This window comes from Canis lupus, chromosome 8 (genome assembly GCF_003254725.2).
Source record: "Canis lupus dingo isolate Sandy chromosome 8, ASM325472v2, whole genome shotgun sequence".
Taxonomy (NCBI): Eukaryota; Metazoa; Chordata; class Mammalia; order Carnivora; family Canidae; genus Canis; species Canis lupus.
This window is the reverse complement of record NC_064250.1, coordinates 23666985-23672985: the sequence shown is the minus strand read 5'-3', so window position 1 is coordinate 23672985 and position 6001 is coordinate 23666985.

Genomic DNA, 6001 nt, shown 5'->3' with positions numbered 1-6001 from the left:
TGTTCTATGAGATTGTTCACTCAAGTTCCAATTTATCTCCCTTGTTACCAACTTTTCTGGTGAGAAGAAAGTTGGCCCATACCAAACTTCACTTGTCACTGTTTGGAACCTAAATTGGAGAAAGAAAAACATGGTGGTATATTCAGTGAACCTATCCTCTAGCACCTACACCACAACTGACACATGGTATAGAAATAGGGTTTCAACAAAGTGGCTCATGTCTTTCCCATAATTTGTGCACATCCCACATCTTGTACCTGGGATTTTCTGATGAGTGTTTTAAAATTCTCTTCCTTTATTGCTTGAAGTACTGAAATGCACCCAAACTGTTACTCATAGTTTACAATTGTGGGGGATTAAATTATGTTATTTCTGCAGAATTTCCAGACTGAATACTAGACTTGTTCTAAGCATAGCACAGATGATATAACCCTTTTTATTTCAGATAGTGATACTTTATAAACTTTTCTTATTTTTAAAGAAAATCTGGACTCTTCTAGGTGTGGATCTAATGAAGTGCTGCTGTAGGTTGGGATTTATTTACTTGAAAAGTGCTTCAATATCCTACTCAGGAAGGGGATATTTTCATTGCCACTGTGTATTCCATATATTAAATAATTTCTATGACATTGTTCTCTAAATATGGGTAGATTCCAGGAATAATGGGACTACTTTTAAAAGTAATGTAAAAAGAAGGAGCAGTTGCTCAGGCTTTCTAAAATGTTTTTGCCATTTGTTGATCACCTATTACAGATCACCCACAAAAATATTTGAGGATTATCTATATGCTGATTGAAAAAGTACCAGCAGGTGTAGAATCTTCAAGACTATTTTTGTTCAAATTTTTTGGGAAAGAAAGAGCAACAATTGGTTAAATTTGACTGTGACTCAAAATATGTACGAGAGAGTACCACTGGGAGAAAATGTTGGAATGATGATTTTGGGGACACATTTTTTAATGAAATATCATTTACATGTAATAATTGTGTAAGTTTAAGATGTACAATATGCTGATTTGATACATTTATGTATTGCAATATGATTATCACTGTAGTTTTAGTCATCACTTCTTATCACAGCACATGTATCATTGTATGCAAGTGACATGCAACAAGAAAATAATATGACAAAAAGGGGATTTATATACAATAGTGACAAAAATAGTCTGAGATTAACTTAAGCTAGGCTATTTACTCAGAGATAATTATAAAATACCAATGAAGGAAGTAAAAATAAAGACATGCATAAATGTGGAAGTTTTGATTCTTGCTGAAATACTAACATAGTAAATAAAGATGACACCACTTCTAAGTTGATATATAGACAAGCCTGTTCTAATTAAGTCCCTGTGGGGTATTTCAATAAAATTTTCATCAAGGAAAGTAAACTGGAAAAGTCAGCAAAAGTTTTTCTTCAGAGTATTACGTTAGCCTTGCCTTTCAAAAAATTTGAAATATATTACAAACTTAATTTATCTAACATGTGTGGTATTGTATTTAAACAGAATAAGCAACAATCTATATTTTCCAAAAACTTATGTTTCCAGATATTAATTCAAAGTTTTCTACTAAAATTAAATGAAGAACTAAAAGTAAACAAACAATGAGAAGGTTTCATTAAACCAATATTATCATCATTAAATGTAAGAATGAAGACAACGTGAAAGAGATATCATACCATGTGTCAATTATATATATTGAATGAATATATAATTTGTATGTTAAAAAGAGCTTATCAAAAACATTCTATAGCAGCTGGAGATGCATATAGTATTTTTTAATAAATCAGAAGGATGGTGATACATTATTATATTCTGGTAAAAATACATACAATAAAATATAATGAAAACAAGTACTGAAAAGAAAGCAAGAAAATGAAAAAAATATGTTACAAACATAACAGAAAAGCTATTATCCAAAATGTAAAAAATGTGTCCAAATGTCTTGGCATAAAGGACAAATTATATTTGAAAAGTAGAAAAAGAAGTGTTGGGATCCCTGGGTGGCACAGCGGTTTAGTGCCTGCCTTTGGCCCAGGGCGCGATCCTGGAGACCCGGGATCGAATCCCACATCAGGCTCCCGGTGCATGGAGCCTGCTTCTCCCTCTGCCTGTGTCTCTGCCTCTCTCTCTCTCTCTCTCTCTCTCTCTGACTATCATAAATTAAAAAAGAAAAAGAAAAAAAAGAAAAAGAAGTATTTAGTTGGAATGTGCTAATTATTGTTTATATTTGTATTCCTGACTATACAGATATCCTACAATCTTCCAGTTAGAATTTCTATCATATGAGTGCTTTTATCCCCCCAAAATTAATGGAATGTTGTGTCACACTAGGTGCCCTAAATAAACTAATTGAATTGAGTAAATAAAGTGAAAAAGTCAGAATATAAATTATATTCATATCTTCATTAGCAATTCAAATTAAAAACATATGTGTATATATATATATATACATATATATATGATTAGGTAATCTTCTTTCAAGCAATGGAAAGTTACTCTGACAAATTTAAGTGAATAATGGATTATTTTCTATATTCAGAGAAATATTTGTTTATTCAAAGGAAAAGCTGCTGACACAGGCTCAGCATAAGCAGAGTAATGCAGCTCAGGGGATCTAGGTGTCCAAAGTAAAGAATAATCTTACCAGAGTGTGCAGTTGTCAAGATGAATCAGCTGAAGTCATTTTTTAGACTTTAACTTAATGTTTAATATTTAGGAAAGAGCCAGTAGTAGGTCTGTCTTCTAAGACCACATGAACTCAAAGTAGAAGACGAATTCTGCAAAACATCTGACTATTGCTAGAACAATGGGAAGGAAAATGGATAGCTCAAAGCAATAAAGGTCAAGTACAGACACCATTACAAACCTATTAAAATATAGAAGTAAATTATATAAAATTTAGTGTTGCAATATGGAAGAATAAGTGTACTTGTATGTTGATAGTAAATTGCCTTAGTCTTTTAGGAGAGCAAATTTATTATATGTAATACGAGCTATAAAATCACTCACATAGTTCACTAATAAAATGCTACTTGGAAAATGTACTCTAAGGAATTTATCCTCCACTGCCTCTGTCCCTTATTATATTAAAACATTCCTAGATGAGGTATTTATCACTGTAAATATTTTTAAAAAACACACTCAAATGGCCAATAATAAGATGTGAATAAATAACTTATGTATATTCTGCACTATATAAAATGTTAATTATTTAAACAGTGAAAGCCCCTCAAAAAAAGAGGGCTCCAGCTTTGTTATTTTATTTTCTTCTTTTAAACGATTGGTTGTATGTTTGTTTTTTTTTTTCTTTTCAATTATATGGGTAATACAAGGTAGTCTCACTTCCAGTGGGCTTATGGCCTCATAAGCATCCGTGACAATTAGGAGGTGAAAAGCTGAAGAATATTGTATGACATCAGCAAATGCATCCTCAGATTTTATTGAACCTCTCAAAAGGTAAAGTAAGGAATTAGCTGTTAAAAGCTCCTAATATTGCTAATAGGAAAATGAAAGAAGGTGAGGAGGCAATTTCATCTTGTTGAAACACTCAGCGGTGAAAGCCATGAAGACGATCAGCTTTTAGTATAACTTTCCCATGATAAGTACAGCTCTTACTGAAGGCAATCACTAGGACACCAGAGCAGAGACCATAGGTGTTTGCGGGGGGGGGTTGGCAGGGAGAAAACTAAATGAATTTAGAAAATTTCTTAGAACTTGGCCACCAGGGGACCTAACTGGTATTTTCTCCCCTGTTTTACTTATTAAGGAAAGGATATTGAACAAATTGAATTTTAATAGTAAACAAGACTCATTGCTGCTCCCTGAAGATGGATGAAATGGTTTTAAAGCCCACAAAGGAAAATCAATGAACTCGTGATCTATACAATTGCTGAGGGAGTCCAAAGAAGCCATCAATATGTCAATATGATCCAGCTTTCCTTAATCAGAGGTGTGCACAAGAATTCTCAAAATATACTGGATCATGGGCTTCTCTGAGCTTTCTGGTTCAGATTCAGGATATGTCAGTTGTATGTATTTTTAGAAAAAAAAATCTCAGGACATGATTATGAAGCACAAGGTATTTTGAAAACTATTGACATAGATTGATATAGATTATTGGTTTCAATTGATATAGATTGCAATCCAATTATTGATATAGATTATTGGTAGAGTGTATCATTTACAACCATAGCAGATAACAAAAAAAAAAAAACAGAAGACTCATGAAATGAAATGGAGATTCAAAACAGAAACATTAAACTTAGCCAGTATAAAAGTTGTAGTCTCCAGAGAAAGAGAGTTGAAGCAGAGTGCAGAAGATAATTTAATAATTGAATATGGATTTTGGTGTGGTCAAAATGTTACAAAATTAATCCAGAATAAGCGATTGAGAAAAACATACTCTTGGAATACATTTTTGAACAATAGCAGTGTAAGAAATTCTGGTACAATAGTTGAAAACAAGTGTAATAAGGATCAAATGAGAAAAAAATTATAAGAAAAAAATTGTCAAATCAGAAAAAAGTTAAGAAAAGAGAAAATATAAAGAAAAGAGAATAAATACAAAGGACTGGAAATGATAGAGGAAATACTACCAAACATGTGTAGTTACAACAAATGTACAGAGGTTAAATACTTTTTTAAAAAAACATGACTCATTAATTAGGACAGAAGCCCTACTAACAGCAGGAGAAGGAGGAGTTCTACATCAAGGCAAATTTTATCTACTTTATCATTTTGCCCTGGCTGGCTCAGATGACCTGAAACTCAAGGAACTTGAGTAATTTGCAGTAAGAGTGTGGACACACTTGGCAATAACTGGATTTCTTAAATGCAGATAAGTAATGTTATTTTTGCCCACATATTTATTATTCATTGTCACTTAGCCATGACAAGTATAAAATCCATTTATGACATGAAACAAGTGACTCATATTGCACAAAGAAACATAAAGCAAGGATTTAAAAAAGATAATCAAAGATATGAATTCATCCTGCAAAAATAATTGATGAATTGTGCAAACTTACTTTTACTTGTTATTTTTGCAAAATCCTATCAATAGTGGCTAGATTAAATAATAAATGAAATAATTAATGATAGAATACTACACAGCTTTTATTAAAATCCAGTTACAACTACATGTACAGACATGGAAAGATATCAATAATATACTACAAGTTTAAAACATTATATAGCAATGGGCCTAGGATGAATGGATTTGAAGATATAAAACCAAAATAATGTAATTTCTGGTTGATACAGAATATGTAGAACTTTTGACGTTCTTTAACATACACATCTGATTGTTTTAATTTTCATGATAAGCATCTAATATTTTTTACAATCAGTAAATACAAAAATGATTTTATCATTAAAAACAGCTAGAATGATGGGACGCCTAGGTGCCTCAGCTGTTGAGTGTCTGCCTTTGACTCAGGGTGTGATCCCGGGATTCGGGATGGAGTCCTGCATCAGGCTCCTTGTGGGGAGCTTGCTTCTCCCTTTGCCTGTGTCTCTGCCTCTCTCTCTTTCTGTGTCTTTCATGAATAAATAAATAAACTCTTAAAAAAATAAAAACAGCTAGAATGAAAACAATAAATAAACTATGAAGAATAAATGCAGAAAAGTTGAATGAAATAATTTATGAATTCTCAAAAAATATAAGCACTAATATTATTTTGGTGGACCATACTGTATTATATTTGTTATTAGGGCCTAATACAAAGCCTCATACATGGTAGGTAGACAACACCTATTTATTAAATGGAACCAATTACGATGATACTGGAAATGTCTATATAAAATATCATGTTAAAAAAAAGTTCTACATACTGATTATAATATTTTATGATTATAATTATGTACCCATATATAATACATGTAAATATGTATTTTCTATTAAATAAGTAGAGACTGAAAAAAATAAGGAATAATGGAAGTATTTGGATTACTATTCTAATAAAAAATCATTAACTATTTGTGCTGGTGGTAATAATAAAC